Raw genomic sequence first — 13333 nt, 5'->3', positions numbered from 1 at the left:
AACCTGCAACCTTGGCATATTGAGATGACACTAATCAACTGAGATACCAGTCAGGACTGTAGCTTCTTTTTTGAAGATGTCTTGGACACTGACAGAATGGATCCTTTCCCATTCCATAGACAGAAGCTAGAGTAACCAAGGGTTTTCTAGTATATTCTTTTCTCCCATTGTCTTTAACTGAACACCATGGGATTCTGGGCAATGGCTGACTTTGCCTTAGGTGACTTGGCAAGTATTGACACATAGGATTTTAATAATGTCAGGTGCCTTTTCTTGTTGTTCTCCATTTTAATTAAGTCAGATGCCTTTGCTTATTGTTAAAATTATATTATTTATGCCATTACAGTTGTCCCAGTATTGCCCACTTCTACTCAGCTCCCCCACCACACACACACACACTCTGGCAATTTCTGCACTACTGTCCATGTTTATGGGTCATACATATCTGTTCTTTGGCTAACCCATTCCCTGTGCTGTAATTTACATCCCCATGACTATTCTGTAACTACCAATTTGTACTTCTTATTCTCCTCACCTTTTCCCCTTTTTTATTCATCCCCCTGAACCCCTCCCATCTGACAACCATCAAAATATTCTCTGTGATTCTGTTTCTGTTATACTTGTTTGTTTATTTTGTTTTAGAATCAATTGTTGATAGATATTTATTTATTGACATTATATTGTTCATGTATTTGATCTTCTTCTTAAAGTAGACCCTTTAACATTTCATATAATACTGGTTTGGTGGTGATGAAATCCTTTAGCTTTTTCTTGTCTGGGAAACTATCTGTCCTACAATTCTAAATAACAGCATTGCTGGATAGAGTAATCTTGGTTGTAGGTTCTTGCTTTTTATCACTTTTAATATTTCTTACCTATCCTTTGTAGCCTGCAAAGTTTTCTTTTTGAGAAATCAGCTGACAGTCTCATGGGAGCTCTCTTATAGGTAACTGTTTTTCTCTTGCTGCTTTTAAGATTCTCTCTTTATCTTTAACCTTTGTGGCCTTTAATTATGATGTGTCTTGGTGTGGGCCTCTTTGTGTCCATCTTGTTTGGGACTCTCTGTGTTTCCTGGACTTGCATTTCTATTTCCTTCACCAATTAGAGAAGTTTTCTGTCATTTTTTCAAATAGGTTTCTAATTTGTTGCTCTCTTTCTTCTCCTCCCAGTACCCCCATGAAGCAAATGCTGATGAAGTTACCCCAGAGGCTCCTTGTACTATGCTCATTTTTTTGTGTTCTTTTTTCTTCTTGCTGTTCTGATTGGTTGTTTTTTGCTTCCTTATGTCCCATAGTTGCTGATTTGATTCTCAGCTTCATCCACTCTACTGTTGATACCTTGTAAATTGTTTTTTATTTATAGTATATCCTTTGTTTCTGACTGGATTTTCTTTATGCTGTTGAAATCCTCACTACGTTCCATGAGCATCCTTATAACCAGTGTTTTGAACTCTGCATCTAGTAGATTATTTGTTTCCTTTTTGTTTAGCTCTTTTTCTGGAATTTTGTTGTTCTTTTATTTGGGCCATGTTTCATTGTTTCCATATTTTGGCAACCTCCTTGTATTTGTTTCTATGTATTAGGTAGAGTTACTATGACTCTTTGGTTTGATAGAGTAGTCTGAGGTAGTAGGTGTCCTGTAGGGTCCAGAGGCACCACCTCCTCTATTACCCAAGTTGGATACTCAAGGCATGCCCACTTTGTGGCCCGTGTATACCTCTCTGTTGTAGTTGAGCTTTGATTGCTATTGGAATTTCCAAGGTCAGTCACAACTTTGTTCTGCCCAGGGTCACACAGCCTAAGCTACAAAGTGGTCTGTAGATGGCTGCTACTTGTGCTGGGCTTTCCTCTTCTCTTTCTGGCACCTCTATGATTTGAATGTTGGCATGTTTAAAGTTGTCCCAGAGGTTCCCAAGCCTCTTCTCATTTTCCTCAATTCTTGTTTCCTCATTCTGTACTGGTTGACTGTTCTTTTTTTCCCCTTATGTTTCAAATCATTAATTTGAACCTCAGTTTCTTTCTCTTCACTATTGGTTTTATGTGGATTTCCCTTCGTTTCATTTAGCATAGCCTTCACCTTTTCCCTTATGCGTTTGCCATACTTAAGTATATCTGTCAAGCCTGTGAGCATCTTTATCACCAGTGTTTTGAACTCTACATCTGTTAGGTTGGCTATCTCCTCATCTGTTAGGTTGGCTATCTCCTCCTCACTTAGTTCTCCCATGGGAACCTTGATCTTCTCACTCTTTTGGGCCATATCTCTCTGTATCCTCATCTTGACAGGCTCCTGTGTTTGCCTCTGTGTCTTAGGTAGAGCCATCACAACTGTCTGGATGAGTATTTCTTCTTTATATCTTTGTTTGTTGGACTTCCATGCAGCTCGATTTTCTGGAACTTCTGGTTGTCTCTTGTTTTGAGATAGTTGTATTTCTTCTTAGTTGTGAAAGGAGATGCAGCATGTCTGTCTAGGCATCCATCTTGGCCGGAAGTCTCTAGGTGCATTTTTATATGCCATTAATGAACTAACAAGGGGAATTTAAGAAAACATTCCCACTCACAGTTGCTTCAAAAAGAATTAAATATCTAGGAAACACCTAACCAAGGATGTGAAATACCTGTACTCAGAAAATTATGAGACACTGAAGAAAGAAATAGATGATTTGTGAAGTAGAAGCCTGTACCATGTTCATCAAAATGAAGACTTAACATCATTAAAATATCCATACTACCCAAAGCAATCTATAGAGTCAATGCAATTCCTATCAAGATTCCAGTGATGTATTTCACAGGACTAGAATAGATATCTCAAAAATTTATATGGAACCATAAAAGGCCCCGCACAGCAACAGCAAGCTTCAGAAAGACAACAAAGTTGGAGAAATTACAATACCTAATGGGAAACTAAGTGTTTCATATTCATGGTTTATACTTGGCTGTGGGGGACCACCCTGTGTGGTTTCAGGAATTGTAGCCCAGCCACAAGCTAGGCCCCTCCAGGAGGCCTGTGAGTCTTGACTGGAAGACTGGGAAAGCTGGAGACGGACATGACGCGGAGTCCCATTCAGGGGGTTCCCGTGGGAATTGGATTTAAAGAATAAATATTCTGCTTTGAAGCTTGCTCTGTTTTTCTCATCTCTTAAGCTAGCTATAGACCCTGTGTAACATCAAGTACCCAGACGGTGTATTCACTTGATGTCCATATAGTGCCAGGATACCTAGTGAACTATGACCCAAAATGCTCACTGTGTTCCTTACATTGTTATTAGTAACCAGTGATTGTTAATAGTAATCCAAGCATTTGAAATTTGTAGATGATTTGTTTATCCTGACTCTGTATCCCCTGGATACCTTTCTCAATAAAAGGAGCTTGGAAGGCTTGATCAGGGTTTTTCTCCCCTACAGAGAACATCCACCTTTCCTCCTCCCAGACAAAAATATAGTGTTTGGGTTACTTATTGTCTCTCATCCACGATCCTGAGACCACTGTTGGACAGGAGTTTCCACCAAGCCGAGGGCATTGGTGGCGACTTGCCTCACTTGGTTACAATTTTTCCCTGTTACGTGGAAACATGAGTGTGAATTTTCTTCATGTCATTCATTTTTCTTGCTCCCTCTTCTATTTTTCTATTTATATATTCATATAAATTTTTTGCTGGCTCCTATTTAATTATTATACCAAGTAACTTCAGATATGTTCACAACAGAGAGTATATTTCTTCCCCTCTCCTTTGTTATGAGACTGCTCTGTATAAGTATGTGATTTCTCAGTCATTCCTCTCTCTCTTGCTTTTCCTCTGAGTGTGTCATTAATTTTGAATAATGAGGATTTTTGAACTTTGAGATTTGCAGACGCAGAAGTCCTTTTCTGAAATCTTCCCACATTCCAATTTACCTTTTGCTGTACTTGGTAGTCTTTATCATATTGGAGTTGGAGTTTGTATTTCTGTTTTCTCTTCTCTTTTGGAATGACTTCCAATGATAAACAGATCTGTCTTTACACTGATGTTTTAATACTAAAGATTTGTTGAGATTTATAAAGTAACTTTTTGAAGACAACCAAACTTTGTGTAGTGATTACACCCATTCGCTGGAATGAGTGCTAAACATTAATTTAAACTCATTTTAAAATGCACAATTAAAAAATACAAACATTATCAGATATGATATTATCTTTCAGTTCATCATAGATAGATATGACCCAAGAAATAATATCTATTATGGTCTATTGTCTACATGTTCTTATGTTCTCAGATATTTTGATTATCCTCTGTTGCTATAATAATAGTTTGCCCTATAATGCTTATATTGGGTTTTTGTTTTCTCATTTTAGATTCCTTACTATTTGCAGTCAGCCCTCACATGATGATTGTGTCAATGATCTAAGTTCATGCTTAAAAAAAGGTTTTGCTTCTGTTTGATATTGTCAGAGAATTCAGGCAGCTAAGTTCTCTGTTAATGTAGAAATAGATTTATAGGTTGCAAGGCCCTTTGGTGTTCTCTGCAACCAAAATACTGTTTGTCTCAATTATTCCTTCTCTTGCTCATGGCTGCCGTTTCTATGTTCTACCACGATCTGCATTGTCTGTAATAGGTAGGCCCTGCATCAATTGGAAGATTGTTTAAATCTCTTCTAGTGAAAATATTCACTTCCTGTTTGGTGTATAAACTGAGTATGTGACCCCCAAACTTATGTCAAGAAAATACACCTCCTAACCATCATTGACCTCTTCTGTGTATCTAAAAGAAACTTAAGGAAGAGTGGAGATATTAATATTTAACTATTTCCTGCTTAATGTTAAGTGGATTTTATTTCCTCTTCCAGGTATCAATTGAACTTAAACAGAAACATTCTTGTGAAATTCTTAATACAAAGGAATGATTCTAGATGTTGGAATTTTAAACTCTTTAGCAGGTTAGTGGTAGAAATATTTTGATAAGGATGGGAGTTTGTGTGCCATTTTATTAAACAAGTGGGCAGTCAGCTTTATCCATTTGTAAGTAGGGGGAACCAACGTCCAAGGGTGGGGTTTTTCTTTCTTATATTGACAGGATATGAAGGGACTGTGGGGGAATGTTCCATAAGAGAAGGAAATAAAATATGGTATAACAAGGAGAGGCCATTGGAAAACTCAGTGATCAGATTCATTCTTGCCTAGCATCAATGACACCTCTAGGAAACTCTAGCCCTTGGACTTACAGCCTCTGGTAGAGTTTCAAGGGCATTTATTTCACTGGCATGTAGTTGAAAAGGCTCTCCTAGAAAGAGGCCATTTTTATATGTTCTTTTAGCTACCTGACACACAGTACAGGTTAAATAAATAGTATATAAAATGTTATCTCTAGGGAGAAATTGCATTTAGAACTCCATTTTCTCTGCCACAGAACAGAATGTGAAACTAAGGGAAGAGAGGTAAGGGTTTATATGGCAGTCCAGATGTACATTTAACACGGTGTTGGAGTATTAATGGTAGTGTCTTCCCTTTTGGGGGAAATCAAAACAATTTTCTTAGAGATCATTTTCAAACTTTCACAATATTTTGTTAAAACTTTTAAAAGAGTATACACTTGTATATATGATTGTGGAGAAGGAGGAAAAAACTGAATTTTAAAGTACTAGAAGATTAGACTCCATTAGCTTATTAGGTCAGTAGCAACTAGAAGATTGTACATAAAATGACTTCCATAAATGAGACCTCTTCTTTTGTACAAGATATAATGTATTTCATGAGGAGCAGACCTACTTGTTACTGACTGATGAATGCAGTTGTATAATTTGTGGGGCCTAATACAAAATGGAAACATAGAGCCCCTTGGAAGAATTCCAGCAGGGCATTAAACCACTTGTGGGGTTCTTCTAAATGAAGGGCAATGTGTGACTGAATAGATCTCACACACATGAAGCCAGCTCTTCCTGTGACTTTGTACAGGATTCTGGGGAGGTATTCTGATCCTCCAGATAGCTACCCATTTTCCTCCCTATTCTGCTACTCATGTCTGTCACTCTATCTTGTACATTTATACCATCTCCCTGGTAAGATACAGTAGCCCCTAAATTATCAGCTACTACATTCTCTGTGGGTATGAGTTTTGTAGATTCTCACAACTGAGAGCAAGTTTGATATATAGCAGGATGGAGGGAAACCACAAGTGGGAGAGGGATGAAGGGTGGGAGACCATAGGAGGCTGCCAGGGCACAGCATGAGGATTTGAATACCTGTAGAAGGAGGTGTCCTATTAAGAGGTAGGATCCCTGAAATGGCCTTATAGGAAGGGGTTGAAGGAAAAAAGTGTTTATGTTTTACTGTTTCACCTGGGTTTATGATAGGGTGGTTGTTTTCAGATTGAGAAGTTAGTGGTGAACTGAACTACTGGTCTTGGTGAGTTTTGGTGCCTGTGTGGACATATTAGGGAGCTGTAAGCTAGAAGGATAAAGGATGAAAGGAACAGGAACAATCTCAACTGTCATAATGAAACATCAACTACGAAACAAGTGTTGGAACAAGTGTATTTACTTGGCAGGTCAATATAAAATATTTAATATTTAAATTTGTATGTAGTATGTAATGAAACCCTAAATTGTACATATACTCCTTAGCTCAGAGGTTCATAAAATAATTAAGTATGTGTGAAGTGTTACATATAGGTGCATTTATTGTGGTTCTGCTCACAACAGCAAAAACTAAAAAGCTTGAAATGTTCATAGTTAGGATTGGCTGAATAAATTGTAGCATATCCATTAATTAGACTACTTATATTCATGTTGAAGAATTATATTTAGTAATATGGAAAATAGTCATAATGTGTTTTAATTCTTGTGCTTGTAACAATATATTTTAGGAGGTATAAAAGAAACAAGAATCAGTTGGAATTAGGGAGATTTTATGACTTCTTCCCTTTATTCTTTAGTTCTTCATATTTAAATATCTTTTAAGCTTCATGTTTTCCAGTGTTAAGAAATATTAAGCCTTCTATCATTAGACCACCAAGTGGAAACCTACCTTTCTTCTTGTTTAAGAAGGCTTTTGAGGACTTCTGGCCAAGATGGAGGCCTAGACAGACATGCTGCATCTCCCTCCACAACTAAGCAGGGATACAACTACCTCAAAACTAGAGACAACCAGAAGTTCCAGGAAATTGAGCTGCATGGAAGTCCAATAAACAAAGATAGAAGAAATACTCATCCAGACAGGTAGGAGGGGCGGAACTGGGGCAGAGAGGACGTGGTGTAGTGGCAGCAGCAGTCGCAGCAGGCTGGTGGAAAGTGCAATCACATGTTTTAAAATGTCGGGAGGGTCACTTGGGAAGTGTTCCCAGCTCCTCACCAGACCGCACAGTTCATGGTCCCGGTGCTGGGGAAAACCAAGCCTCATTGCTTCTGACTATGAAGACCAGTGTGGTTTGGGGTGGAGGAAGGAACTGCTGATCTCTTAGCAGAGTCTGCTTGTTTAAAGGGCCCCACAGTCCTAGAATGTCCGCAGACCCACCCACTATGGGAACAACAGCCAGGGCAACAGCTAGAGAGGCGTCAGTCCCATACAGAAGTGGGAGAGGTGCCTGGAAAAAGGGGCGAATGCTGGGCAGGCGGCATTGTTCCCTCTCAGGCCCCTCCCCCACATATGGCACCACAATGTGGTGAAACAGGTTGCCCTGTACTGACAAATACCTAAGGCTCCGCCCCTTACAACATAACAGGTGTGACAGCTCTACCTAAAACACAGAGACAAACAAACACAGGAGCCTGTCAAGTTGAGGAGACTGAAAAGTATGGCCCAAAAGGGGGAATGGATCAAGGTTCCAGTGGAAAAACTAAGTGACAAAGAGATACCCAACCTAACAAACAAGGAAATAGCCAACCTATCAGATACAGAAATCAAAACACCGGTGATAAAGATGCTCACAGACTTGACAGGTATTCTTAAGTATGGGAAACACATAAGGGAAGAAGTGAAGGCTACATTAAATGAAACAAAGGAAAATCCACATAAAACCAATGGTGAAGCACTGGTGATAAAGATGCCCAGAAGCTCATTGAGTATGGCAAAAGCATAAGGGAAGAAATGAAATGAAAGAAATAAAAATTTGCAGGGAACCAACAGTGATGGGAAGGAAGTCAGGGTTCAAATAAATGTTTTGAAACATAAGGAAGAAATAAATATTTGACTAAAACAAAATGAAGAAACAAGAATTCAAAAAATGAGGCGAGCATAAGAAGACTGGAATATCTCCAAAAGTGCCAACATCTGAATCATAGGGATGCCAGAAGAAGAGGAAGAGCAAGAAATTTAATACTTAATTGAATAAAGTAATGAAGTAAAAGTTTTCTAATTTGGCAAAGAAAATAGACATACAAGTGCAGAAAGCAGAGTCCCAAACAAGTTGGATGCAAGGAGCCCCACACCAAGGCACATCATCATTAAAATGCCAAAGGTTAAAGACAAAGAGAGAATCTTAAAAGCAGCAAGAGAGTTACCTACAAAGGAGTTCCCATAAGACTATCCGTTGATTTTTCAAAAGAAACTTTGCAGGCAAGAAGGGCCCAGAAGTCTTAGGAAGCAGTAACAACTGATGCAATGGAGAAGAGGGTCTTTCCTCTTTCAATATACAGGACTTTTAGATGTTAAGGACTAGAAAAATTATGTGATGCTTATTTTGTAAAAGTCTACAGGTCAGGGCTTAAAACTACAACTAAGTTTCAAAAGTGGCTCAGAGCATTGATTTGTGTATTTCTAGCAGTCTGAGATAGGAAGAGTAGAGAGGTGACTTCAAATCTGTTCCTCTTTAGGTTGTTTTCAGTTGCATTCTGGCCAAGGGGAGATCATGTGGAGAGGCTGACTGACTGCTCTTATTGTGTGTGCCTTACTAACAGTCTTATAGGTGATATTCTTTGCATCAGATGGCATCATTTCTCTGAAAAACAGGTGGATTTTTCTCTATAGATATAGTAAACATAGTGTCATTATTATGAGAATTAAATATGAAGATGCAACTAAAGTATTTAGCCTGGGACTAGGAAAATAGTGCTCAATATATATTAGCTATCATTTAAAATTAGTTTCATGATTCATCTGAGGTGTAGGATACTCCTTAAGTGGCCAATTTAACTCACTTGATAAAGTCTCTATTTTGCCCTTGTTTTTCTTCAATATGACTGTCAAAAAAGGCCTTATTATTAGGCAAGGAGAAATATATCTATGAAAATGATATATTTTTCTGTAAAAATCTATGAACCTACAATCAGAAGTACCCAGGAAATCCTTTTGGAAAATGGACATAAATGATACTGTTGAAGAGTATTACAGACCTCTTGAGCAAATGAACATGTGTTGTATTCTTGAAATAGATTACAGAAATTGCACAGAACCAAGAGATAATGAAGGATGGGCTTTTTCTTATCTGGACATCTGTTAGTTAAATCAGACACTGCTCTGTCAATTGATTTTTAAAAGCTGTGAGTGATAAAGTGAGTTGCTTTGCTGGTCCTAAATCTGGTCAACAAGGAGCTACTAGTTGGTGAAATGGAAGTGATTGAAACATTGAGATTAAAGACTTTTCTGTTATGACAATTTAAAGAACTATAGAAAATTAGTGAGTAATAAAACAAACATCCATGTATTTATCTGAATTTAATAATTATTCACATTCTGACTAGGGATCATTTTTTCCCCTTTGGTTTTCTAATACTGCCAAATGCCAATATGAAAAATACTAAGCAATAACAGTTTAATAAGTCAAAAATAAAGGAATTGAGCTATTTATTAGGATAGTGCCTCATCCTGATTTTATATCATACTTAGTGTTTATTTTTGCAATTCTGTTGCCCATCATGGGTGGATTCCTTTCCAAGTTTTTCATGAGTAATCTTTATGTCCGTAATTCCCATCCTGTTTTGAAACAAGCGGGTGATTATTTATTCTCACTGGGATGCACTATTATTCCATACAGTGAAAAGATCATTGCAATGAAATAATTTGGATCTGAGAGCCCCATACAAAGAAAAAGAAAGCAATCAACAATTTTGTTTTTATTGATACGGAAAGTAATGATTTGAGAAATATCTGTATATACAATATAATGGTAGGTTGACTTCTATTCCAAAATAAATCTTGGATTTGTATATAAAATAGTTCTTGGCCTTGATACAATACTATTCCTTCCAAGAGTTTGAAATTTTTTCAAATTTATTTTGCCATTTGTTTTTTTATAACTCTGTGATGTAGATATGAGGTAGATATAATTTAATGATTAACATTCTAAAAGGAAAATGTATCTTTGAGAAATTTTATTTGAAAGTTGAGAGAATATATCTTATTATCTTTTGCCAAAAAATTTGAAGACCATAAAATGTATTGAAACATATATAAATATAAGTTCATAGTATAGGTATCCTTTTTTCTTAGAAATTTATATCTCACTGCTTATAACCCATGGAATAGAAAAAATGAAACACAAAAATGCCATATGCTTTTGTTATGGCTGTAGGCAGTGTGATATGTCACCATACCTCTGAAATCAAGCATTTGTCTATAGTAAGTTCTGAAAGCATAAAATCAGCTTAAATGCATGCCTTGGTGAAAGTAGTATATATAAAGAAAAATGTTAGGCTTTTTGAAGTGCTGTTAGGTAGAAATAAGATAGGTCATTAAACTGTTTAAGACAATATTCTAATAGTTTTCTGATAATTCAAACCCTGTGGATGTAATTCTCACTGAAATGTGTTTGAAATCATATATTTCATTGAAGATTAGGTACTAAAATATTTGGTATAATCTAATCTTGTAGGGATTATAGTTAATTTTATTTCTCTATTTATATTTTGTAGTATTTTTGCTAATTGTTATAATACTTTAATATTAAGAAAAATAAAAAAATACGTTTTTAAAAAGAAATAATGTTGTAAACTCTTAGAAATTTACTTGTAAGAAGACTCTAACCCCAAATAGTACATTTACCAAACCATGGCATCAGAGAAAATAAAGGTTCTTTATTGTGCTTTTAAGTTATTTCCGTTATAATTCTTGTGTTTTTAATGACTTAGGATTTTGATCCATTAATCATGATTTGTTAGGTTCTCTCTATGCTATTAATGTATGTTGTGGGATAAAATAAAAAGAAAGGATGATAAATATTGGAGCTTTCTTGTAATGAGCACAGCATCATTCTGTATAGACAAAACATACACACACTAAAAATTAGAGAATAATCAAATGCCAAAATGCATTGCTGAGAGTACAAAGATTGGAGAGATCAGTCTTGAGCAGTCTGAGATTTTCTAAAAAGAAAAAAAGGAAAATTAGATTTGAGATTGGCTTTTAAAGAAGTATAATTAAGAAGCCTTTGAAAGTCGGAACATAGAGAAACTGATTTTTTAAAAAATGTACTGGGTAGTAAGGATTTATCATCAGTCTTGATGGAATAAATTATTTTTTAGGAAAATTAGTCTGGACATTATCTGTTGAATAGGGGGCAAGACTTGGGAAAGAATGGTAGAGGAGACCGGTTGTCTTTGAGTTAGTTCCCTTCTCTCTCTCTCTACATCAGGAGAACCCTGGAATTTCTTAGTGGGGTAAATGGTCATTTACTCCCTAGCTTTCTTTACTCTAAACTATGATCTTGTGGTATGTTCTAGCCTGGGATTGTGAGGGAAAAAGATATATGATAGATACTTTCAAAAGCATGTCCTTAAAGGAAGGGGTTATGCTACTTATTCCTCCTTCTTTTATCCTGCTGCTATATGGGTGAGAGAAATTATCTTCTATTTTTTTAAAAATGTTAACTCTGGTTTTTAGTTCATGCCGCTGAACCTATATCAACTAATATAAAATTTGTTATGTGAAAGTAGAGCACATAATAGAAACTTAAATAGATGCATTTGTTTGATAATTTTAAGGATACAGACATTACAGAATGTAAAGGGGCTAACTTTTTTATGGTGTGGCAAAACAGTGGCAAATATACCTGTACAGGCAGATTATAGGTCAAATGAGCCACTAACTCCAGGGGAATGGTGGGGAAAATTCAATGTCTGTTGACTGCTTCATACCTCATTTAAAAAGCCCTACAAAAAGAGGAGAGCTCAGGCTAGATCTAGCTAGTTTGCCAGTAGAAATGAAAGGATATATAACTCAGATGAGGAACTCTGTATCTGAGGCAATCTAGAAGATGGTGGTTTTGGTAATTTAGGCATTAAAGGGCTGAAAAAATGAACTGATGCTGTAGTCCAAATTCAAGCTATTATAAAACTGTCAGTTTCAGAAGGAGATAATAATAAGGCCCCAAGTGTTCTCAAGCACCCCTGTCAGATATGGGAACCAGTCTAGCTGCAAAGATGAGATTAAGAGTGCTACCTTGCCACCAAATCTCAGTTAGTTTTCAATAACGGCCAGAGAGTCTTCTAGGCTGAGTACAAAGGTAGTAACTAAAATGACAGTCCACAAGTCTTGAAATGATCTGTTGAAGAAATCTTTGTGCTTCACCCTTGAAAACTAGAAGACTAGAATCATAGGATGTTTTTGAGAGAATCTCATTGGGAAATAATCCACATGCCACGCCTACAAAATCCTATTATATATTTTTTCATTTTTCTTTTAATCTCCAAAGCAACTTGCAGATCTGCAAACCTACATTTGTGAGAAGTAGGTTGTGAAAGCAATGCAGACTCACTTCAGGTGTGTCCAGGGAGATCAATGAACAAGAAAGAAGCCCTAGAGAGCAAAACCAGAGGCCTGTGAGGAAAACAGACAAGTGGATAGCAGAACCGAGGTCTCATAGATTGGCTAATGGAGACACTTATGAGCTCTGGGAATTTTCACAATATGGGCCCATATGTTTTTTTTTTAACTTAGGATTAATCCTTAATTTAAGTATCACATTATATAAGTTTTATCTCATAAAAATATGCTCTATATTAAATAATTTTAAAGATACATAGCTACTTATATGTAAGTCTTTCAATCTAGTTTACTCATTACCATGAATCCTTTTGACCCCTGAGCCTGCCTTTGTTTCCTCTCCTAAGCTTGATGCAGCCTACAACTACCCCTATGGGAGGAGCAGGAAATCAAGGATGCAATGAAGACCAGTGGCAGTTATCCTTGATGATGCCAAGAGGCCCTCAGCACCATGACCATGTCATTAAAATGTCAATTAGAAAAAATAAGCTATATGAGCATCTGCATGAGTTTTTCTTTTCACATAAAGTATATTCCATATCACTGCAGATATTACATGATTGGGTAGCTTTTATTGTAGTTATCCTGTACCTTTTCTATCACTGGGTGCATTGGGTAAGACAACTGCCTTTGGGGGGAGGTCATAAATAACTAAGTCACTTCTGG

General features: G+C 36.7%; 1 long non-coding RNA gene across 1 annotated transcript in view; it reads left to right on the top strand.

Moving 5' to 3' along the window:
* LOC150007356 (uncharacterized) overlaps positions 1-13113 on the top strand; it is a 141009-nt gene extending 127896 nt beyond the window's left edge. Inside the window, exon 3 of the long non-coding RNA XR_016511811.1 lies at positions 13015-13113. This is a non-coding gene — a long non-coding RNA (uncharacterized LOC150007356). The remainder of the gene's footprint in view (positions 1-13014) is intronic.
* The last annotated feature ends 220 nt before the right edge of the window (positions 13114-13333 follow it).

The sequence above is a fragment of the Furipterus horrens genome, unplaced genomic scaffold (assembly GCF_987537825.1).
Source record: "Furipterus horrens unplaced genomic scaffold, mFurHor1.1.pri manual_scaffold_6, whole genome shotgun sequence".
Lineage (NCBI taxonomy): Eukaryota > Metazoa > Chordata > Mammalia > Chiroptera > Furipteridae > Furipterus > Furipterus horrens.
The sequence above is the reverse complement of the archived record's forward strand: the minus strand, read 5'-3'. Positions and strand labels throughout refer to the sequence as shown.